Source organism: Phyllostomus discolor, chromosome 1 (genome assembly GCF_004126475.2).
Source record: "Phyllostomus discolor isolate MPI-MPIP mPhyDis1 chromosome 1, mPhyDis1.pri.v3, whole genome shotgun sequence".
Taxonomy (NCBI): Eukaryota; Metazoa; Chordata; class Mammalia; order Chiroptera; family Phyllostomidae; genus Phyllostomus; species Phyllostomus discolor.
In genome coordinates this window covers 52,623,696-52,649,569 of record NC_040903.2, presented here as the reverse complement: position 1 = coordinate 52,649,569, position 25,874 = coordinate 52,623,696, and the positions used below count along the sequence as shown (strand labels likewise).

At 38.8% G+C, this 25,874-nt stretch overlaps 1 protein-coding gene across 1 annotated transcript in view; it reads right to left on the bottom strand.

Moving 5' to 3' along the window:
* Positions 1-25,874, bottom strand: part of LOC114491899 (ankyrin repeat domain-containing protein 26-like) — a 131,878-nt gene that overhangs the window by 66,436 nt on the left and 39,568 nt on the right. The gene's annotated exons all lie outside the window — the stretch shown is intronic.

The following is a 25,874-nucleotide window of genomic DNA, read 5'->3' as shown; positions in this document are numbered from 1 at the left end:
TTTGTCTCAAGGTACTCTATCTTTTATTTAGTTCTTATATTATTGTAAACCCATGAATTGTCTAGTAGCATATTATTTAGCCTCCAGGTGTTCCTGTACTTTTCAGTTTTCTTCTTGTAAGTTGTGTTTGAAAAATATGCTTGATATCATTTCAATTTTTAAAAAGTTATTGAGACTTGTTTCATGGCCTAAATTGTAGTCTATCTTGGAAATTGTTCCATGTACCCTTTTTTTAAATGTATATGCTACTCCTTTGGGGTGGAATGCTCTAAAAATATTGATTAAATTCATCTGGTCTAATGTGTTATTTAAGGCTGCTGTTACCTTGTAGATTTTCTCTCTAGAAGATGTTCCCATTGATGTCAATGGGGTATGAAAGTCACATATTATGACTGTATTACTGTTGATTTCTCCCTTTATGTTTATCATGATATGCTTTATATATATGTGTGTGTGTGTGTGTGTGTGTGTGTGTGTGCATAAATGTTTATAAGAGTTATATCCTCATTGCATTGATCCCTTTAACATGTAATATCCTTATTTGACTCTTATTATAGTGTTTTTAAAACATTTATTTAGAGAAAGGGGAAGGGAGGGAGAGAGAGAGGGAGAGAAACATCAATGTGTGATTGCCCTTCATGTGTCCTCAACTGGGGACCTGGTCTGCAACCCAGGCATGTGCCCTGAATGGGAGTAGAACCAGCAACCCTTTGATTTGAGTCTCTAGTACTGAGACTCACTCCCTCCAAATTCCAGCACCTGGGTAGAAGTTTTGAAAACCACTAGTGGTATACAAGGAGAAACTGAAGTATCTGGCATCAAGGCAGAGAGAGGGAATTGTCCTTCTCTAACTCTGCCCCTACAGTGCCCACCATCTGGTGCCATTTCTGAGACTGCATCAATCAGGCTAACACTGTTTGCACACCTTGGAGATACCCAAAGGCTTTGCCCCATCCAATTTATGGGACCACTCAAGCTGCTTTCCCATATGAATGGCCAGTGTAGTTCCTAAATCCTATTACACAAGCAATAGCTGGCTTAAGTAACCTCTAATGACAGCCAGATAAGAGTCACAGCTTGGTTTCCACTGGGAATCTCTAAGCCCAGCACAAATAGCAGCCATAAGAGCACTTTACAACCCTGGCTGGTATAGCTCAGAGGATTGAGGGAGGGATGCAAACCAAAGCATCACAGGTTCAATTCCCAGTCAGAGCACATGCCTGGGTTGTAGGCCACGGCCCCCGGCAACCGCATATTGATGTTTCTCTCTCCCTGTCTTTCTCCCTCCCTTCCCTCTCTAAAAATAAATAAATAAAATCTTAAAAAAAAGTGTATTAAAAATAAAAGAGTACTTTACAGATAAGCAGAGTGCCCTGGGCAAAACAAAGGTGGGGGCTGACCTTGGCCTATACCACCTGGGAAATGCCAGAACCTGTGCGCTCAGTGGACAGCTACAGACCACACCAGAGCATTACCACCCAGCCCCTCAACAGCTGATCCTCTGTGGAGGGCAGAGGTTGGTGGTCAGTGATCACTGCCAGTCCTTGAAGCTGACTGGCCTGGATAAATCCCTCCCATTGACCTTCCAACAGCAATCAAAGTTCAGCTAAAAAGGTGGGTGTACTCTGTCCATACAAAGGGTATACCTTGAATACCAGGCGTGGGTGATTGGGGAGACTGTACACTGGACCCTACAAGATACCTACTACATTTGCCATGCTACCAAGACAGGGACTTGTAGCAGCTCTACCCAATACACAGAAACAAACACATGAAAGGGGTCAAAATGAGGAGACAAAGAAACATGGTCCAAATGAAAGAGCAGACCAAAACTCTAGAAAAAGAGCTAAATGAAATGGAGATAAGCAATCTGTCAGATGCAGAGTTCAAAACACTGTTTATAAGGATGCTCTGAGAACTTACTGGGGACCTCAACAGTATAAAAACAAGATCCAGTCAGAAACTAAGGATGCACTAATTAAAATGAAGAACAATTTCCTGGGAAACAATAGCACAGTGGATGAAACCAAGAATCAGGTCAATTATTTGGAATATAAGGAAGCAAAATACTACCATGCAGAACAAATAGAATAAAAAAATAAAAAAAAAAAAACAAGGATGGCCATAACCAGTGTGGCTCAGTGGATTGAGTGCTGGCCTGCAAGGCAAAGGGTCGCTGGTCCGATTCTCACTCTGGGCATGTGCCTGGGTTGTGGGCCGAGTCCCAGGTTTGGGGTGTGTTGAGTGGCAACCACACATTGCTCTTTCTCTCCCTCCCTGTATCCCTCCCTTCCCATCCCTCTTTAAGTAATTAAATAAACTCTTTTTTAAAAAATAAACATGCTATAAAGAGCCTTGGGAGCAGTTCAAGCATTCAACATTTGTACCATAGGAGTGCCAGAAGAAGAGAAAGAACAAGAAATTCGAAATGTATTTGAAAAAATAGTAAAAGAAACCTTCTCAAATTAGGTAAAGACATGCAAGTGCAGAAAGCACAGAGAATCCCAATTATGATGGATGCAGAGACCCACTCTAAGATACATCATAATTAAAAGGCCAAAGGGTAAAGATAAAGAGAGACTCTTAAAAGCAGCAAGAGAAAGAAGTTAGTTACCAGACAGTTGCCAGATGGGAGGGAGATGTGGGAGAATGGGTGAAGAGGTGAAGGGATTAAGAGGTACAAATAGGTAGTTACAGAAAAGCCATGGGGATGTAAAATCCAGTATAGGAAATGGAGTAGCCAAAGAATTTATACTCATGACCCATGGACCAAGCAATGGTGGCGGGATTTCCTGAGGGGGTTGGGGGTGCTTGGTGGAGGGGTGCCAAGGGGAAAAATCAGGAAAACTGTAATGGTATAATCAATAAATATAATTTTAAAAAAAGAAAAGACAGCAAGAATGTACAATAAAGGGAAGACAGTCTCTTCAGAAAATGGTATTGAGAAAATTGGACAGATATCTACAAAAAAATAAATCAAACTAAACTGCCTTTTTACACCATACATAAGAATAAACTCAAAATTGATTAAAGACTTAAATATAAGACCTGAAACCACAGAACTTCTAGGAAAAAACATAGGCAAGATGCCGTAACTCTAAACAATATTTTTTAGGATACATCTCCTCAGGCAAGGGAAACAAAAGAAACATAAACAAATGTCACTACACCAAACTGAACTGTTTTCACAGCAAAGAAAAACATCAACAAAACAAAAAGACACTCTACTGAATCAGGGAACATATTAATTAATAATACACCTATTGTATCCAAAATTCATAAATAACTCATACATCTCAAGACCCAAAAAAACACATAATAGAATTTCAAATGGGCAGAAAACCAGAACAAATATTTCTCCAAAGGGGACATACAGATGGCAAAGAGACATGTGAAATGTAGCTAAATGACACTAATCATCAGAGAAATGCAAGTTAAGACCACAATGAGAAATTGCCTCACACCTGTCAGAATCGTTATCATCAACAAATCAAGAAAGAATAAGTATTGGTGAGGATGTGGAGAAAAGGGAACCTTCATGCACTGCTGGTGGGAATGCAGATCCGTGCAGCTACTATGGAAAACACTGTGGAGTTTCCTCAAAAAATTAAAAGTACAGTTCAAAGATGACAGCCAGTTAGGTGGGATCTTAACCCACTTGCTCCTGAATCCTACTGGGACACCTAGTCAATCTTCTGAAGAACAGAGGGAACAGCAAATGGAATTCCAACTTATATGAACTTTGGAGGTCAAAGATTTTAAAGGACATTAAAAAACATGGTAAGAAAATTTTGTAGGTGGACAGGAAGGTCACCAGACCCTGAAGCTGGGAATGCAGTGCAGTGACTGAGGTCCTGGTCCCTGCTGCTGTAGGAACTTTGGAGGACAGCAAGGTCAGAGATTTTCACTTTAAAGTTCCCTCCCCTCACAGTGCAGGGAAGTCAGTCCCATCTAGGAGAGACCTGGATGCTTGAAGTTGCTAGGGGGATAAAGATGCAGTGGAAGATACACAGCAGAGGGCATTACACAGCTTGGACTGTGGTCGCTGGCTCAACAGTACTAGAGAAATTGGTGAGCAGGGAGACACCTGGAGATGGTGGAAGAGTTGGGCCACAACTGACCATGACCTAGAGAGTCTTGGGACTGGCCAGAGAGTTGGGCTGTGTGAAAAGCCAGGCACTTATTAAAAACAGCATCCTTCAACCAAGGGAAATTCAGTCAAAAAGAAAACAGCGTGCAGCCACTGTGCAAGGATATCTCCTGCATAGCCGCTGGGCCAGTGAAGAAGAAGGATGCCACATGGACTGATCAGAGGAGGGCAGCAAGGACTCACAGAGTTAGCAGCCACCAGGGACCCTTAATTTAATAGGGGAACTAAACTGCTTGGAAGGAATTTTGAGAGTGCTTAGCACTCAGGCCAACAAAGAGGGAGGAGGAGAGGAGTGAGTTGCTCCTAATTAGTGCACCTCATGGGTGGCACAATGTGGTGGATTAAAGGCACAGGCCTGGCTCAGATGGACAGGATTGGGCAGTGCATGAGGGACCTGGGATGAAGGCTGGGCAACTGTGAATATTGCAGTCCAGACCTAGCCCCCATCCTCACAAAACCATAGAAAAGAAAAAAAAAGCAAAGCCCAGCCATCCAGAAAGACCAGCAGAACTGGCTTGGCAGGTTTCAAGTCAGCAGGGGTTATTCCCCACCCCCACCCCCACCCCCAAGTGTGAGACAATAAGACCTGGAACTGTGAAAGGACTAAAGAAAGATGGAGAGAGTGATCAGAGGGTCAACACCAACAACTGAGAAACTGAGACAAATTTAACTTTGCTAACCTACAGAACTTGTATTTTATTTTTTTATTATTATTCTTACATTATTTTTATTTCTTTTTATTATTTTTTCTTATTTCTCTTCTTTCTCTTTAGTTTTCCTCATTTTGTTTGTTTAAGTACATTGTTTGACTGGTTTTCTTTGTTCTCCCTTTCACATTGCATTTTAATTTTTTTTTCTTACTTCACTCACATTCCAATAACATATTACTCTTGGCCTTTTACTTTCACTAGTGCAAGAAGTATTCTTTTTATTAAGATCTTGTATTTCTTGTCATATTATTCCATTCTTTTTATTCAGATCTTATATTTCTTGTCATATTATTATTTTTCCTGTATTATTATAAATAATTGTTCCATATTCTTATAAACTTACATAGCACCCTTCCCTAGCCTTGGCCCACTTCACTATCTTCCTGAGCTTTATTACTGTTGTGGTTAACTCTATTCTCTTGCACACTATGCCTAGTTTCTATCCTTTACTCTCACTATAGCTTACCATCTAACCTTGCATAAGAGTTCTATATTATGGAATCAGCTCACTTTCTTTCTCCCCTATAACAAGAGTCTTATCTCTTTTTCACCTTTTATAAAAAGTGGCTAGTTGGTTACAATATCATGGTTATTGCTGTACTTCTTCAAAGGATATCTCATCTGTTTTCTACTCATTGGTACTTTAAATCCCATAGAATACTCTCTCACTGTCTTTCTCCACTTCTCTTTCACCCTGCCATTGATCACATACAGGGTAAGGTGGGAGTTGTGAACACCAGTAAAACCTCTGGCGGAGAGAAACCACCAACAGGTAAAATCCAAGTACAGTAAGAGATCCCACACAAATGGAAGAAAGGGAAACCCTAGAGTATGCAGACAAGGAGATCAAAGAGACCACACCACTGAATCCCATAGAACTCCTACCACAGAAGTTCACCCTACAGAGACAACTAGCAAAGCAGAACATCAGGAACCACAGAAAAAAGAAAAGATTCACCTAAAATGGGCAGACAAAGAGAGAACCTGCAATCAAAAGGAATGGAAGATTCCCCACTAAAAGAGCTAAGTGAAATGGAGGTAAGCAAACTATCACATATAGAATTCAAAAGAATGGTTATAAGGATGTTCAAGGAACTCACAGACATTACAAGGAACTGAGTGAGAACAGTATGAAAAAGGAAATAAAACTATAAACAAGAACCAGGAAGAAATGAACAATACAATTTCTGAAATAAAAGATACACTAGAAGGAATTACAAGCAGGTTGGATGTAGCAGAAAACCAAATCAGTGAGCCAGAAGACAAGGTAGAAAGGACTACCCAGGTAGAGCACATGCATGATAAAAGACTCAAAAATATGAATGTAGCTTAAGGGAACTGCAAGACAATGTGAGATGAAACAACATTTGAATCATAGGAATACCAGAAAGAGAAGAAAAGGAGCAAGGGATAGAAACCCTGTTTGAAAAAATAATGGCAGAAAACTTCCCTAATTTGAAGAGGGGAAAAGCCACACAAGTTCAGGAAGCAGAGAAGTCCCAAATAACATGAACCCATGAGACCTACCCCAAGACACATCATAATTAAAATGCCAAGTTTTAAAGACAAAGAGAGAATATTAAGCAGCAAAGGAGAAGCAAGAAGTCATATACAGGGGAGCTCTGATAAGGATAGCAGCTGATTTCTCAATAGATACACCACAGTCCAGAAGAGAATGGCAAAAAATATTCCAAGTAATGAAAAGCAAAGGCCTGCACCCAAGACTACTCTAACCAGGGAGGCTGTAAATTAAAATGGAAGGAGAAATAAGGATTTTCCCAGACAAAAGAAGGCTGAAAGAATACTCCTCCACCAAACCAGCACTGCAAGATATGCTAAAGGGACTGTTACAACAAGAGGAAGAAAAAGAGTGAAAGAGAGTGGAACACAGGTATGAAGGGGAAAAATGAATAAGTACCTATCAATAATAACCCTTTATATGAATGGATTAAATGCTCCAATCAAAAGACATAGGGTAGCTGAATGGATAAGAAAACATGATCCACACATATGCCACCTACATAAGACCCACCTCAGAACAAAAGACCTACACAGACAGAAAGTGAAGGGTTGGAAAAAAAGATTCTAAGCAAATGGACAGGAAAAAAGCTGGGGTAGCAATACTTATATCAGACAAAATAGACTTCAAAACAAAAGCCATAAAGAGACACTGAAGGACACTTCATAATACTCAATGAAAGAAATCATCAAGAAGATATAAACATTGTAAACATATATGCACCCAACATAGTAGAACCCAAATATATAAGGAAAATCTTGGAGGACTTCAAGAAAGATATAGACAGCAAAATACTTATACCAGGGGATTTTAACATCTCACTGTCAAAAATGGATAGATATTCCAAACAAAATATCAACAAGGATATTGGAGCATTGAACAATGCCTTAGATCAAATGCATTTAACAGAAACAAGATACACGTGCTTTCAAATGCATATGAAGCATTTTCGATGATAGGACACAAAACAAGCCTCAACAAATTTAAGAAAATTGAAATCATATCACACATTTTCTCTGACAACAGGGGACTGATACTAGAAACCAACCTCAAGGAAAAAACTCAAACTCATGGAGATTGAATAGAATGCTATTAAACAATGAATGGGTTAAGAATGAGATCAAGGAAGAAATCAAAAAGTTTCTGGAAACAAATGAAAATGAGCACACAACAGTCCAAAACTTAAGGGACACAGCAAAGGCAGTCCTGAGAGGGAAGTTCACAGCAATACAGTCCTACCTAAGAAAGAGAAACATTTCAAATAAACAACCTAACCCTACATCTACAAGAACTGGGGGAACAACAACAAACAAAGCCCACAGTGAGTAGAAGGTAGGAAATAACCAAGATCAGAGCAGAATTAAGAGACTAAAACAACAATCCAAAGGATCAATAAATCCAGGAGCTGATTCTTTGAAAAGATAAACAAAATAGACAAGCCTTTATGTAGACTCATCAAGAAAAAAAGAGATAGGACCCAAATAAACAAAATCAGAAATGAAAGAGGAGAGATGACAATTGATATCACAGAGATCCAAAGAATTATAAGAAATTACTACAACTATAAGCCAAGAAACTTGAAAACCTGGGAGAAATGGACAACTTTCTAGAAAAATATAGTCTCCCAAAACTGAATGAAGAAGAAACAGAAAGTGTGAACAGACCAATAACAGCTGATGAAATTGAAGCAGTAATCAAAAAAAAATTCTGGCACACAAAAGCCCTAGACTGAATGGTTTCACAAGAGAATTTTACAAAACATTTAAGGAAGAGTTAACCCCTATCCTCAGACTATTCCAAAAAATCCAAGAAGAGGGAAGACTTCCAAACCCTTTTTATAAAGCCAGCATCATCCTAATTGCAAATCCAGATAAAGACACAACAAAAAAAGAAAACTACAGGCCAATATTGCTGATGAACATAGACACTAAAATCAACAAAATACTGGCAAACTGCATCCAGAAATATATTAAGGAGATCATACAACATGATCAAGTGGGATTCATCCCAGGGATGCAAGGATGGTACAATATTAGCAAATCAAGAAATGTAATACATCACATAAATAAAAGGAAAGACAAAAATCACATGATCTTGTCAATAGATGCAGAAAAAGCATTTGATAAGGTACAGCACCCATTTAGAATAAAAACAATCAGCAAAGTGGGAGTAGAACAGGTATACCTCAACATAATAAAGGCCATAGATGAGAAACTTACAGTCAACATCATATTCAATGGGCAAAAACTAACAGCTTTCCCACTAAGACCAGGAACAAGACAAGGATGTCAGCTTTCACAGTTTCTATTCAATATAGTATTGGAAGTCCTACCCACAATGATCAGACAAAAAAGTGAAATAAAAGGCATTCAAATTGGAAACAAGGAAGTAAAATTGTCACTATTTGCAGATGACATGAGAGTATACACCGAAAACCTATAGAGTCCACCAAAAAACTACTCGAACTAATAAGTGAATTTGGTAAAACAGCAGGATTCAGAGCCAACATTCAAAAAACAAAGATATTTTTGTACACCAACAATGAAAAATGAGAATCAGAAATCAAGGAAAAAATCTCATTTGCTATAATAACCAGAAAGATAAAATACCTAGGAATAAATTTCACTGGGGAGGTGAAAGATCTTTACTCAGAAAACTACAGAACTCTGAAGAAAGAAATAAAGGAAGACACAAATAAATGGAAGTATATAGCATGTTCATTGATTGGAGGAATTAACATCATCAAAATGTCCATATTACCCGAAGCAATTTATAGATTCAACACAATACCTATTAAAATACGAATGACATATTTCACAGATATAGAACAAACATTTCAAAAATTTATATGGAACCATCAATGACCCTGAAAAGCTTCAGCAATTTTGAGGAAGAAGAAGAAAGTAGGTGAGATCACAATATCTGATATCAAACTATACTAATAAGGCCACAGGAATCAAAACAATCTAGTACTGGCATAAGAACAGACACATAGATCAATGGAAGAGAATAGAGAGCCCAGAAATAAACCCAAGTCTCTATGGTCAATTAGCATTTGACAAAGGGGGCAGGAGCATAAAATGGAATAAACACAGCCTCTTCAGCAAATTGTGTTGGGAGATCAGGACGCTACTTGCAAAAAAAAAAAAATAAAACTTGATCAGAAACTTCCACCATACACAAAAATAAATTCTAAGTGAATAAAAGACAAATATAAGTTATGACACCATAAAAGTCCTAGAGGAGAACATAGAGAGGAAATTCTCAGATATTCCACAAGCAATGTTTTCACCAATATGTCCCCGAGAGCAAGAGACATAAAGGAAAGAATAAACAAATGGGATCTCACCAAAATAAAAAGCTTCTGCACAACTAAAGAAAACAACATTAGAATGAAAACAGAACCAATTGTATGGGAAAACATATTGCAAATGATACCTTGTACAAGGGTTTGATCTTCAAAATATATAAAGAACTCACACGACTCAACACCAAGAAGACAAACAACCCAATTAAAAAATGAACAAAGGACCTGAACAGACACTTCTCCAAGCAGGATATATAGAGGGCCCAGAGACATATGAAAACATGTTCAGCATCATTAGCCATCAGAGAGATGCAAATTAAAACCACAATGTGATACCACTTCACACTGATCAGAATGGCCATTATAAACAAATCAACAAAGAGTAAGTGCTAGCCCTGGCTGGCATAGCTCAGTGGATTGAGCGCGGTCTGAGAACCAAAGTGTCGCAGGTTCGATTCCTAGTCAGGGTACATGCCTGGGTTGCAGGCCATGACCCCCAGCAACCCCACATTGATGTTTCTCTCCCTCTCTTTCTCCTTCCCTTCCCTCTCTAAAAATAAATAAATAAAATCTTAAAAAAAAAGACTAAGTGATGCCAAGGTGGTGGAGAAAAGGGAACCCTAGTACACTGTTGGTGGGAATGCAAAGTGGTGCAGCCACTGTGGAAAACAGTATGGAATTTCCTCAAGAAACTAAAAATGGAATTGCCATTTGACAGAGCAATTCCACAGCTGGGATTATACCCTAAGAATCCTGAAATACCAATTGAAAAGAACCTATACACCCCAATGTTCATAGCAGCACAATTTATAATAGCCAAGTGCTAGAAACAACCTAAGTGCCCATCAGTAAATAAGTGGATCAAAAAACTGTGGTACATTTACACAATAAAATGCTATACAGCAGAAGGAAAGGAGCTCCTTCCCTCAGAACAGCATGGATGGAACTTGAAACTATTATCCTAAGTTAAGTAAGCCAAGCAGTGAAAGACAAATACCATATGATCTCACCTATAATGGAACCTAATGGATGAAACAAACAAGCAAGCAAAATACAACCAGAGACATTGAAATAAAGAACAAACTTACCGCCCTGGCTGGCATAGCTCAGTGGATTGAGCGTGGGCTGTGAACCAAAGTGTCGCAGGTTCGATTCCCAGTCAGGGTACGTGCCTGGGTTGCAGGCCACGGCCCCCAGCAACTGCACATTGATGTTTCTCTCTCTCTCTCTTTCTCCCTCCCTTCCCTCTCTAAAAATAAATAAATAAAATCTTAAAAAAAAAGAACAAACTTACAGTAACCAGAGAGGAGGGGGCAGAGGGATAATGGGGGATAATAGGGGGAGGGCCATCAAGGAATATGTATACGGGACACATGGACAAAGCCAAAGGGGGAAGATTGAAGGGTGGAAGGCGGGGATGGATGGCACAGGGGATAGGGGGGCATGGTTGAGTGAAAATGGAGACAACTGTTCTTGAACAACAATAAAAAAGAATGTTTTTATATAAATAGGTAGCATTGGAATCATGCAGATGAGAAATAAATTGGCTAAATATCTTTTAAAAAAATAAAAATAGAACTCAGCAATTCTACTCCTGGGAGTATATGTGAGAAATCCAAAACACTAATTGAAAAAGATATAGACATCCTTATGTTCATTTCAGCATTTTTACAATAGCCAAGATATGAGAGTAACCCAAGTACTCATCAATAGACAATTGCATAAAGATTTAGTAAATATTCACAACGGAATATTACTTGCCTAAAAAAGAATAAAAACATACTATTATGACATGGATGGACTTATAGGCAATTATGCTAAGTGAAATAACTCAGACACAAAAAGACAGATACCAAATATCAGCTAAGGACTTCTAGCCAGATGAAGGTGTACTTTGCCTCCTTTCACAACCAAAAGAAGGACAACAAATTTAAAGACAAGAAACAACCAGAACTGCCAGAAAATCAAACTGTATTGAAGTCCAGCAACCAAGGAATTAAAGAAGAAATATTCATCGAGACTGGTAGGAGTGGTGGAGACAGGCAGCCAGGCGGAGAGGTCTCGTGGCAAGGTGGCGGGTGGAGGATGGGGCGGGCAAGGTGGCAGCTGGCAGAGCAGGCAGTCCCATGTTTGAATGCATATAAACTGGGAGGAACAACTGAGGAATGAGAGAGACCACACAACCCAGGGTTCCAGTGCAGGGAAATAAAGCCTCAAAACCTCAGACTGAAGAAACCTGTGAGGGTTAAGCTGGTGTGAGAAACTCCCAGACTCATAGGACACTTTATTGGAGGGACCCTCAGAGTCCTAGAATGTACACAAAACCACACACTAGGGAATCAGCACTAGAAGAGCCCAATTTGTTTGTGGGTAGCAGTGGAAGTGACTGAAAGCTGACAGACAGCTGAACAAGTGGCATTGTTCCCTCTCAGACCCCTCGACCACATACAGGACCATAGCACAGCCACGTGGATTGCCCGACCCTGGTGAATACCTAAGGCTCCACCCCTTACTATGTAACAGGCACACTGAGACAAAAAAAAAAAGGCCCAAATGAAAGAACAGATTAAAACTCCAGAAAAAAATATAACTAAGTGATGAAGAGATAGCCAACCTAACATATGCACAGTTCAAAACACTGCTAATCAGGATGCTCACAGAATTGGTTAAGTATGGTTGCAAAATAGAGGGAAAAATGAAGGCTATGAAAAGTAAAACAAAGGAAAATATACAGGGAAACAACAGTGACAGGAAGGAAACCAGGACTCAAATCAATGATTTGGACAAGAAGGAAGAAATAAACATTCAACCAGAACAGAATGAAGAAACAAGAATTCAAAAATGTAAGGAGAGGCTTAGGAACCTCTGGGACAACTTTAAACATTCCAATATGCAGTCATGGGGTGCCAGAAGGAGAAGAGGAAGAGCAAAAAGTTGAAAACTTATTTGGAAAAGTAATGAAAGAGAACTTCCTCAATCTGGCAAAAGAAATAGACTTCCAGGAAGTTCAGGAAGCCCAAAGAGTTCCAAAGAAGTTGAACCCAATGAGAAACACACCAAAGCACATCATAATTACATTACTCAAGATTAAAGATAAGGAAAGAACCTTAAAAGCTGCAAGAGAAAAGGAGACAGTTACCTACAAGGGACTTCCCATAGACTTCTAGCTGATTTCTCCAAAGAAACACTGCGGGGAAACAAGGGACTGGAAAGAAGTATTCAAAGCCATGAAAAGCAAGGACCTACAACCCAGATTACTCTATTCAGCAAAGCTATCATTTAGAATGGAAGGGCAGATAAAGTGCTTCCCAGATAAGGTCAAGTTAAAGAACTTCATCATCACCAAGTTCTTATTATATGAAATGTTAAAGGGGCTTGTTTAAGAAGAAGATAAAAAATATGACTAGTAAAATGACAACAAACTCACAACTATTAACAGCTGAACCTAAAAAGAATACAAAAGCAAAAACAAACTAAGCAAACAACTAGAACAGGAATACAATCACAGAAATGGAGATCACATGGAGGGTTATCAGTGGGAGAGAGGGAGAGGGAGGAAAAGGTACAGGGAATAAGTACATAAATGGTAGGTAGAAAATGGACAGGGGGAGGTTAAGAATAGTATAGGAAATGTAGAAGCCAAAGAACTTATATGTATGACCCATGGACATGAACTAAAGAGGGGGAATGCAAGTGGGAGGCTGTGTGCAGGGCAGAGGGCAATAAAGGGGGGAAAATGGGACATCTGTAATAGTAAAATCAATAAAATATATGAAAAAAAGAAATACCATATGATTTCATTAATAAGTGGAATCTAAAGAACAAAGAAAGAAACAAAGAAAACAGTAACACTCATGCACACAGTGAACAAACTGAAGGGTTGCCAGATGGAGGGGAGTGGGGATAAAATAAAAGACATGAAAGGAATAGAATATTATGAAATAGTCACAGGGATGTGAAGTACAGCATGAGAAATATGGTCAATAATATTGTAATAACTATGTATGTTGACAGGTGAGTACTAGTATTATCATGGAGATCTCTTTATAAATTATATAATTGTTAGACCATCATGCTGTAATGAAACATATATTAAATAACATTGAATGTCAACTGTAATTTAAACATTAAATACAAAATAAATTGTAACAATAACTTAGTTTAATTAATTGATTGATTAATGTCATAATGTCATTATTTGCTGAGGTAAAGTTCACAAAACATAAAATCAAACTTTTCAAAGTGAAAAATTCAGTAGCATTTAGTACATTCACAATATTGTGCAACTGTGTCCTCTAGTTCTAAAACATTTTCCTCACCCTAAAAGGAAACCCCATTCCCATTAAACAGATTCTCCTAATTCCCCCCATTTCAAGCCCCAGGCAAGCACTAACTTACTTTCTGTCTCTATAGATTAACTTATTGTGGACACTTCATATAAAAAGAATCATATAATTATAAATAATTTTTAAAATGAATCTCTAAGAAAAAAATAAATTTTTATTTCTTATTCAGGAGTATTTCAGCTTAAAATTTATTTCTCATTTAATGAACAGAAATTAAGAACCTCATATGCATTATCATAATTTTTATTTTAATTCATGAACAAATGAAATAAAATCCTTTTTATTTTCTGTCTTTACCAAAAAAAGAAATCTAAAACACTACTCAGATTATGCCAAACAGTAAGATGAGTTAATGCAGAAAGTTAACTGTACAGCAAACAGTAAGATGTTGGAAACAACAGGAAAAAGAAGGGCAAAATTCATAATTCAAATAAATCTGATAGGCCTAAAACAAATTTCAATTTGTATTATTTATGAACACAGGTTTTGCTAAATAAAATATAAGACATCTATTTATTAAACTTAAAATGAGGATTTAAAAAATACAACTTCAAATTAGTGAAACTTTAATAACCAAAAAATGATGACCATTAAATTTTCCTTCAGTTCTTTATAAAAGTCAGCTACTAAGTAACTCAGGAGAGTTGAGCATTTTTTTTTCATTACCTGGGTTTCTTTTTTTAATTTGCACTTAAAATTATTTTTATCATATGTCATAAAATGGTGAATTCCTGCTCTCACTTAAGTCTTATTTTTGTTGTGTCTTTATAATAATCTCTCCATCTTGACTCTCTTATTAAATATTTTCATCTCTCTCTTACATCGATTTTTCCCCTTCATCCTCTTCATTATCTTCACATTTACCTACCTGTTCTTTCCAGTAGCTTTCCAATGTTTTCCTTCCATTGTGGTGTATGTAAGAAATGTTTATGTATGGCCACTAACCTGTATAATCCCAGTCGTGTACATATATTCCCTTTCTTATTATACTTGTTTTTTATTATGATCTTGAGGACTTCCATTTCTTTCTAGGGTCCTTGTCATTACTATATAAGAATCAACATGGGCGGAGAACATTTAAAATAACAATACAATTTTCCTTTGTAAGATTGATGACTGCTAAGGGTGTGGGAGGGGCTTTTAGAAGAAGTTCAAGTGACCTCTTCTAAAGAAAAGCCCTGGAGTTTTTCTGATGTGCTGGGAAGGGTTTCAACCACATCTTCAGTTTCACTGTGAAAAGTATTGTCTTCACATAGGTCCTATTTTCTGGTCTCACAATGGCATATTTTGCTTCTGCTATAGTAAAACAAAGTAAACAATTTATGAAAATCTCTCTAACTTCAAACCAGTGAACAACACAAGAACAGACAGTCTTTAAATAGCTTACCATTTTTGGGAATCGTGGAAAACCAGCTAGTAGCTTTGCCAAGTGTGGATTTATGGCCTTCTAGAATAAAAATCATATCATTAAGTATCAAATTTCAACAGCAATGATTATATTCACCATTACTATATGATCTAACACAAAAGTGGAATCATTCAGATGTAAAGTCACATCTCAGTTCTGCTACTTACTAACTTCCATCTTCTCATGGTGTAAGGATTATGAGATGACATAGTAAGCCTTAAAATGTTACTTTACCTCTAAATGAATATTATCTGAATACTATGATATCCATTAGATTATAAAATTTATCCCTAGGCAGTTTAGGGCACTATTGCAAAAAAACTAACATTAAGAAAGTTAAGTAACTTATTTGTGATATTGTGTAATGTGTTTGCTTGATTTATATTTACATGAATTATCTCTTGTGTGGCAAGAGTACAAGAATTTAGTTTTCAGTTGTATTTAGATGGGTTGGAATTACAGACAGTATAAAGTTGTTTCTATTCAGTTTAACAAAAAACTAAGAAGAAATTATTAAATTTAGGTCCTTCCAAGAAAGAGAAAAGAATAAAGCTGTGGGGCCACATACATATTAAATAGAAAGCAATGACCATAAATATGTTCACAATGAGGACAGAGAGAGATGGACTGAAAAAACAGACATTACTGCAAGGAAAAAATAGGGGAAAGAAGGTAGGGGAAGAAAAAGAAAACAAAAAAGTGAGATATAATCAGTTAATCAAGTATAAGCCTAAGACAAGAAGAAGGAAAGCATAAGTACAATATATAGAGAAAAATATATAAAATTTCAATATTTATATGAGTAATACATTAATATTATTAGAAATATACTTTGAACAAAGCCTCCATTTTATGTATTTTTATTATATTATTATTAAAATATAACATTTTATAAAACTATAAATGTACTATATGTAAAATATATAAACCTCCATTTCATAGATTTTTATTATATACTAAAATATCTACAATTTTATAAAACTATATTAAGTATATGTGAAATGTGTTATTTTATATAAAAGCATATAACATTTTAGAAATAAATATATTACATATGAAATATACATAATGTAGGGATATATAAAAATACATAAAATAGAGGCTTTTGTTCATAGTATATCCCTAACAATACAGATTTGTATTATTCCATGAGTATTTCTTCTTATATACCACTGTATTAAAATTTTTAATTTTGTCACTGTAAAATAAGTTATTCGGTTATTTGAAGATGGTCATCCAGGACAACTTGAAAGCTGTACATTTTTACTAGAGAGAGAGATAAAAATAGAAAAAATGTTCCTAACACATCTGCTTTCCATTTGGAGAAAGAATTGATAATCAGAATTCTAAGGAGATTTCTGGCCAAGATGGACACATAGGTAGATACACTGCACCTCCTCGCACAACCAAAGTAAGGACAACAAAAATTTAGAAACAAAAAAACAACCAGTACTGGCAGAAAATTGAGCTGTATGGAAGTCTAACAACCAAGGAATTAAAAGTAGACACATTCATCAAGACCTGTAGGAAGGGTGGAGTAGGGCGGCTTGGCAGAGAGGGGTCGGCAAAAAAGATGGTGGCTGGCAGACCTGGGTGTGCAAGGCAGCAGCAGGCAGACCCAGTGAGGAGGTGGATTGTGGAGGGACACTGGTGCAGAAGGTGGGTGGAGGACCAGGTGGCCCCACATTTGCGTGCAGATAAACCAGGCAAAACTGGGGAGTGAGAAAGACCATGCAACCCAGGGCCCCAGCATGGGGAAATGAAGCCTCAAAACACCAATTGAAAACACCTGTGGGGGCTGAGGTGTTGGGTGAGACTCTCAGCCTCACAGGAGAGTTCCTTGGAGAGACCCACAGGTCCTAGAATGTACACAAACCCATCCACTCGGGAATCAGCACCAGAAGGGCCCAATTTGCTTGTGGGAGGTGGAAGAAGTGAATGAAATTGGGCAGAGAGTGGAGTAAGTGCCATTGTTACCTCTCACACCCCTCCCCCACATACAGCATCACAACACAGCGACATGGGTTACCCCACCCTGGTGAACACCTAAGGCTCTGCCCCTCACTACATAACAGGTGCATTAAAACAAAAAAAAAAATGGCCCAGGTGAAAGAACAGATCAAAGCTCTAGAAAAAAGACAACTAAGCAATGAAGAGATAGCTAACCTGTCAGACGCACAGTTTAAAACACTGGTAATCAGAATGCTCACAGAATTGTTTGAAGTTGGTCACAAATTAGATGGAAAAAAATAAAGGCTATGCTAAGTGAAATAAAGGAAAGTGTATAGGGAACCAATACTGTTGGGAAAGAAACTGGGACTCAAATCACCGGAGTGGACCAGGAGGAGGAAAGAAACATACAATCAGAAAAGAATGAAGAAACAAGAATTCAAAAAAATAAGGAGAGGCTTAGGAACCTCCAGGACATCTTTAAATGTTCCCACATCTGAATTATAGGAGTACCAGAAAGAGAAGAGGAAGAGCAACAAGTGGAAAAATTATTTGAACAAATAATAAAGGAGAACTTCCCCAATCTGGCAAAGGAAATAGACTTCTGGGAAGTCCAGGAAGCCCAAGAGAGTCCCAGAGAAGTTGGACCCAAGGAGGAATACACCAAGGCACATCATAATGACATTACCCAAGATTAAAATGGATAGAATCCTAGCAGCAGCAGGAAATAAGGAGACAGTGCCCATAAGACTGTCAGCTGATTTCTCAAAAGAGACCTTACAGGCAAGAAGGAGCTGGAAAGAAGTATTCCAAGTCATGAAAGGCAAGGATCTACATATAAGATTACTCTATCCAGCAAAGCTATCATTTAGAATGGAAAGGCAGATAAAGTGCTTCTCAGATAAGGTCAAGTTAAAGGAGTTCATCATCACCAAGCCCTTATTATATGAAATGTTAAAGGGACTTATCTAAGAAAAAGAAGATAAAAAACATGTACAGTAAAATGACAGCCAACTTACAATTATTAACAAGCACACCTACAACAAAAACAAAAACAAACTAAGCAAACAACTAGAACAGGAACAGAACCACAGAAATGGAGATCACATGGAGGGTTAGCAACAGGGGAGTGGGAGGAGGAGAGAGGGGGAAAAGGTATGGAGAATAAGTAGCATAGATGGTAGCTAGAAAATAGACAGGGGGAAGGCAAGAATAGTATGGGAAATGTAGAAGCTAAAGAACTTATGAGTATGACACATGGACATAAACTAAATGGGGGGATGTGAGTGGGAGAGGGTGTGCAGGGTGGAGGGGAGTGAAGTGGATAAAATGGGACAACTATAATAGCATAATCAATAAAATATATTTTAAAAAAGAATTCTAAGGAGAATTGTATGACTTGAAATGATATATTTAAAGGAACATGAGATGGGACTATGAAAAGTATAAAATTTTGATCTAAAATTATAAACTCACAATTGAAGAAAGCTAAAAAAAGATACCATAACCCAGTTTCCACATTATCACATATTTCTCATTTCCTTCTTATTTATGACAAATTTCCTCAATATAACTCAATTGAATTTGCCATATTTCTAGAAATTCATAAAATTTAATCAGTATATTTGATGCCTAATATATCCATTAGGCCTCAGTTCATTACAGAGTACTGCATTTGTCTGTTTTCTTATACACATTCAAGAATATAAAAAACACTTCTTACATGCAAGACATTAATGTAGGGCTCCAGGAGATGTACAATGATGTTTCCTAACGTCCACTAGCTTTTGGTGAAGCAGGAAATTTAAAGTGAATACTTAAATAACTATAATATTAAAACATGTGAAATTTGAACATTTAAAAGGTGATACATGACACTGGGTAAATATTTTTAAAAAATATAAATACAAAAATTTCTTTCTTGGCTTTAGTCAAGATGGCCAGGAGTAGGTAAATGCTGAGCTCGATCCTCCCATGATCACATCAATATTATAATTCAATTGCAGATCAACCACCCTTGAGAACCAACTGAAGATTAGCTGAACAGAACTCTCATAACTAAGAACATCAAGAAGCCACATCAAAAATGAGAGGAGTACTTCTGGTCAAGAAGAAGGCATAGGTAAACATGGCTTGCCTCCTTATGTGACCACTTCACTCAGAACCATCAGAAACTGAGTTGGAAGTCCCACAACTATGGAATTAAGGAAACCACACCCAACCAGAGAGATAGGAGTGGCAGAGATACAGAGATACTGAATGGGCTGGTCCCACACCCACATGTGGTGAAAAAAAATTCTGAAGGGACATCTCCAGAACAAGCCAGGCCCCGCAGCCCATGGTTCCAGTGCCAGGAAGATAAGTTCCCATAACATTTGGCTGCAAAACCCAGCAGGGATTGAGTCAGTACAAGAGATTTCTGGAGTCCCCAGAAATTCCCCTTAACCCATACATGGACTTATTCAGACTCACTTCCTCTGAGCTCCAGCACCAGGGTAGCAGCTTGATGGGCACCAGTGGCATATGGGAGGAACTGACATGTCTAGCATAAAGGCAAGAGCTGAGGACAGCTTTCTCCCAGTCAGAAAGGAGAGCAGAAAAGGTTCCTTTTCTGAACCCTCCCCCAAGAGACACAGACCAGCAGGCAGGGGCTATATCTGAGACTCTGTTAACCTCACTAATACTGTTTGCCCACCCTGAAGACCCCTGAGACTCTGCCTCACATAATTTATGGCCCACCCAAGCTGCTTTCCCATAATGAGTGGTTGATCTTGGCTCATGCTTCCCAACTTCCTAAACCCTCTCAAACAAGCAACAATAGATCTCAGGGAGCCCCCAACCCCCATACCTCTTCTGGAGTGGCTTCAGGCCTGGCACTAGCAGTAGCCAACCAAGGTTCACAGCTTGGCTTCTCCTGGGAACCTCCTTGGGTCAGTACAAATAGCAGCCATTTGCAGATTTTTCTGTAGCTCATGCAGGGTGGCACCAGGCAGAACACAGGCAGGGGCTGACCTTGGCCTACTCCACCTGGGAAATGCCAGAACCTGTGCACTCAGTGGACAGCTACAGACCACACCAGAGCATTACCACCCAGCCCCTCAACAGCTGATCCTCTGTGGAGGGCATAGGTTGGTGGTAGGTGATCACTGCCAGTCCTTGAAGCTAACTGGCCTGGATAAATCCCTTCCATTGACCTTCCAACAGCAATCAGAGTTCAGCTAAAAAGGTGGGTGTACTTTGTCCACACAGAGGGTGCACCTCAAATACCAGGCGTGGGTGATTGGGGAGACTGTACACTGGACCCTACAAGATACCTACTACATTAGCCATGGTACCAAGACAGGGACTTGTAGCAGCTCTACCCAATACACAGAAACAAACACAGGGAAGTGGCCAAAATGAGAAGATAAAGAAACATGGTCCAAATGAAAGAACAGATCAAAACTCCAGAAAAAGCGCTAAATGAAATGGAGATAAGCAATCTGTCAGATACAGAGTTCAAAACACTGTTTATAAGGATGCTCTGAGAACTTACTGAGGACCTCAACAGCATAAAAAAAGATCCAGTAAGAAACAAAGGATACACTAATTGAAATAAAGAACAATTTACTTGAAAACAACAGTTAGTGAGTGGATGAAACCAAGAATCAGATCAATTACTAAGAACATAAAGAGGCAAAAACTACCACATAAAACAAAGAGAAGAAAAAAATGAATACAAAAAAAAGGATGTTGTAAGGAGTCTCAGGACAACTTCGAGTGTCAAATATTCACATCATAGGGGTGCCAAAGGAGAAAAGAAAGAGCAAGGAATTGGAAAACTACTTGAAAAAAAATACTGAAAGAAAACTTCCCTAGTTTGGTAAAGGAAATAGAGATGCAAGTCCAGAAAGTCCGGGAAGCACAGAGAGTTCCAGACATGATGGATGCAAAGAGGCCTACTCCAAGACACATCATAACTAAAAAGCAAAGGGTAAAGATAAAGAGGGAATCTTAAAAGCTGCAAGAGGAAAGCAGTTAGTGTCCTACAAAGGAATTCTCATAAGACTATCAGCTGATATCTCAAAAGAAACTATACAGGCTATAAGGGATTCGCAAGAAACATGCAAAGTCATGAAAAGCCAGATCCTACAGACGAGATTGCTTTACCCAGCAAACCTATCATTTAGAATCAAAGGGTGGATAAAGAGCTTCCTAGACAAGAAAAAACTAAAGGACTTCATTATCACCAAACCACCATTGTATGAAATGTTAAAGGGCCTTATTTAAGAAAAATGAGAAATCAAAACTATGAAAAATAAAATGGCAATAAAAGATATCCAGCAAAAACTGAATCTAAGAAACAAATTAAGCAATCAAGAATATCAGAGACAGAATCATTTATATGGAGGGCATTTTGATGGTTGCCAAATGGGAGGTGGGTTTGGAAGAATGGGTGAAGGTGTAAGGGGATTAAGAAGTACAAATTGGTTGTTACAAATGGCCATGTGGATGTAAAGTACAGCGTAGGAAGTGGAGTAGCCAAAGAACTTATCCTCATGACCTGTGGACATGAGAAATGCTGGGAGATTGCCTGAGGTAGTAGGCGGCACTGTGTAGAGGGGGGCAAAAGGGGAAAAGAGGAGAACTGTAATGAAGATAACTATAATAGCATAATCAATAGAATATAATTTTAAAAAAGACTGGTAGGAGGGGCAAAAAATGGACTTGTCTTATACCCATGTGTGTCATTTAAGAATTGGCAGGGATATCTCTGCTGTATCAGTCTCTCAATGATTGAAGTGCCCCAGCCCCACAATGGGCTCCCCACATTAGGTTCCTGACCCTAGAATACTAGTGCTGGGAAAACGAGTCCCCTCAGCACCTGCCTTTGAAATTAAGCAGGAATGCTATCCAGTGAGACAGAGGGCTGTTGGAGTTCTAGGTGTTCCTCTTAAAGAGTCCACATACTAACTTACTGACTGACACACTCACTCTGAACTCCAGGGCTGGGCAGCAGCTGGAAAAACATCACAGCCATATAAGGGGAGAAACTGAATTGTCTGGCTTCAGGGCCAGAGGTGCAGGGAAAGCTCACTCCACCATTTTGTTCCTTTGTTTAGTACTCTCCACACAGGGCTAACAGGTACAGTTGAACTTCAAATCTGAATCTGCATCAGATTCTCCACACCCCAGTGATTTCCTGAGAACCCATCACAGCCTATTCCATGCATAGGCCAGAACCTCTGTGTGATTGTTATTTTAAAGTTGTTGCCCTCAGCCCATGCTGTGGGCTTCCCTAAAACCTCTGAAAAATCTACAAACTCCAAACAAGCAGCACCTGGCCTTGGCATGCCCTGTTACTCTTGCTAAGCAGCCCCCAGCCTCAATAGCGGCAGCCAGCCTCAGATCATGGCACACTTCTCCCAGGAGCCTACAAGCCAACCACAGGCAGCTACTAAAAGTTGGCTCCAGCTGGATATAGCATCAGCTGACGTGGGACTGTACTGGAGTCCTTCCCAAAAGGCTCCAGAATTGACACACCCTGTGACAAGCTTCAGACCACACCACAGCCCCACCCCATTAACTTCACAAATGACAAATCCAAAGGGGTAGAGGGGACTCAGCAGGCACCAGAGCCCTGCAAAAGCAAATTTTACTGGTTGATGTTGATACCCCAACACAACAGCTCATCCACTATAGTCACAACCAGCCATCATAGCCAGTTAGCCTGAGGGTCAATCCCACCCACTGATGTGGCAACAGCAATCAAGGTTCAAGTACAATAGGAGGGCACATACAACCCACACAAGGGACACCCATAAGGTACCCAGCTCAGGTGGCTGGGGAGACTACATCACTGGGCCCCAGAGAACACCACCTACATAAGGCCACCCTGCCAAGACTGGAAGACTCAGCAGTTATACCTAATACATAGAAACAAAAACAGACAGGCAGTAGAAATGAGGAGACAAAAAACATGTTCCAAGTGAAAGGACAAAAAAATTAAGAAAAGAAATAAACAAAATGGAATCAAGCAATCTATCAGATATACAGTTCAAAACATTAGTTATAAGGATGCTCAACAAATTTAAAAGAAAAATAGATGAACTCAATGAGAGCTTCAAAGACTGTAAACATAAAAAATGACATAGACTATAAAACCACAGGTAATACCATAAAAAATAGGTAAAACTGAGTAAGAGAATAACTGCAATGAAGAATATGTTAGATGGAATCCACAGCCAATTAAATGGTACAGAGGATCAATTTATTGATTTGGAAGACAAAGTAGTTGAGAATACACAATCAAACCAGCAAAGAAAATAATTCAAATAAAAATGAGGATAGCATACAGGGGCTCTGGGGTAATATCAACCATAAGAACATTTGTACCATAGAGTTACAAGAATTACGAGAGAGAACAATGGATTGAAAATCTACTTGGGGAAATAATAACTAAAAACTTCCACTTCCTGGCAAAGAAAATAACCATACATTCTAGGAAGCACAGACAGTCCCAAAAAAGATAAACCCAAGGAGACCCACACCAAGATAGCAAAATTAAAGTGACAAAGGTTAAGGACAAAACACAAAAACAGAATCTTAAATGCAAGAAGAAAGCAGTTAGTTACCTACAAGGGAGTGCCCATAAAACTGTCAGCTAATCTCTCAACAGAAACTTTGCAGGCCAGAAGGGGTTGACACAAAATATTTAAAGTAATGAAAACCAAAAACCTACAACCAAGATTAGTCATTGAGGATATCATTTAGAATCAAAGGAGAGATAAATGTTGGGAACCACCCTGACTGGTATCAGAAGCTGAAACCCCCGCCTAGGCTAAGGCTAAGGGAACGCCCTTGGAACCATAAACCAGCAAGGAGACAAAAGCTTATCTCCCTGGCCGGAATGCTGTTTCTGCTGCTTTATTCATAACTGAACCCCAAAAAGCTTGGTTGGTTAGCCAAAGATGGGTAAGATTCCCCACAAGGGGAACGACCTAAGACAGGCACGGTCACTTTGGGAGGCCCCCCAAAAGAAAGATTTGGGGGGCTGCAGCAAAAGGGGGTGATGCACCCTCGCTCCTCGGCTTTGACATAGCCTGAGTTCTCATCGTCTGGGAGAAAATCTCCTTATTGCCTTAGTTCCCTTGCTCCAGCTAAGCCTAAAACAATGACAGGGTGGTGGAGCTCTGTGCTGAAAAGGGCGAATTCCCTGGGTGATCAGGCTTAAGAAAGAACATGTAAATTACTGTGAAACCTCCTTTGTTTAGAATGCTCTCAGTTGAATGAGAGGGGTCCAAGGAGGAAGTTTGTTCCTCAAAGCCTTACAGCTCTTTGACCCCGACCTCAATAGACCAGCAGAGTTCCTTGTTTTCTATAGTTCCTTACTTCCCCCTAATGGGTACTGTACTTTACCTGAATTATTATGCAAAATGAGCCCAATAAAAGCAGGTATGGATGGTAAATCGGCACGCTCCCCATTGGGGGGGTGGCCATTTCGTCCCTACTTCCCCACAGAAACTAGTTTGTCTCTGTGCATGTTTTTTCTCATGTGTTTTTCGGCGAGCCATCATCCACAGCGTTCCATGGTCACTGCTGGCCGGTGACCCACGCGCAACAGATAAAGATGAGAAATAAATTAAGAGTTCATCACCACCAAACCAGTATTATAAGAAATGTTACAGGGACTTCTTTAAAAAGACAAAATATATAAATAAAAAATAAAATGGCAATAACAGCATAACTACCAATAATTACTTTATTTTTACATATATTTTATTCATTATTCCATTAGTTGTCCAAATTTTCCCCCTTTGCCCCACTCCACCTGGCACTGCCATTCCAAATCAGGAAGACCTGTATTGCTGTGAAATTGCCTCTCAGGATTGCCTTTGCTGTGTCCCATAGGTTTTAGACTGCTGTGTGTTCATTTTCATTTGTTTCCAGAATATTTCTCCTTTCTTCTTTGATTTCATTGTTTACTCATTCGTTGTTTAATAACATTTTATTCAGTCTCCATGTATTTTAATGTTTTGGGTTTTTTTCCTTGAGGTTGGTTTCTACTTTCAAGCCATTGTGATCTGAAAAGATGCTACGATTTCAATATTCTTGACTTTGTTGAGGCTTGCTTTGTGCTGCCCTATCATATAATCTATCTGAAAACATTCCACGTGCATTTGAAAAGAATGTATATTTTGCTTCTATGGGGTAAATGAGAACATTTACCCCATATATATATTACTTAAGTCAGTTTTATCTAGAGGGTCATTCAGTGCCACAACATCCTTGTCAATTCTTTGTTTGGAAGACCTATCCATTGTTGACAGTTGTTGGGGACTGCCCTGCCTGGTCTCAGGAAGCTGTAACCCCCCGTGGCTTAGGCTGAGTGAGAGACCTCTGGACCAGGAGCCACTAAGGAGACAAAAACTTATGTCCCTGGATGAACACTGCCTGTTCTGTACCTCAACCTCCTAAGCTTGATCAGTTAGCCAATAACAGGTA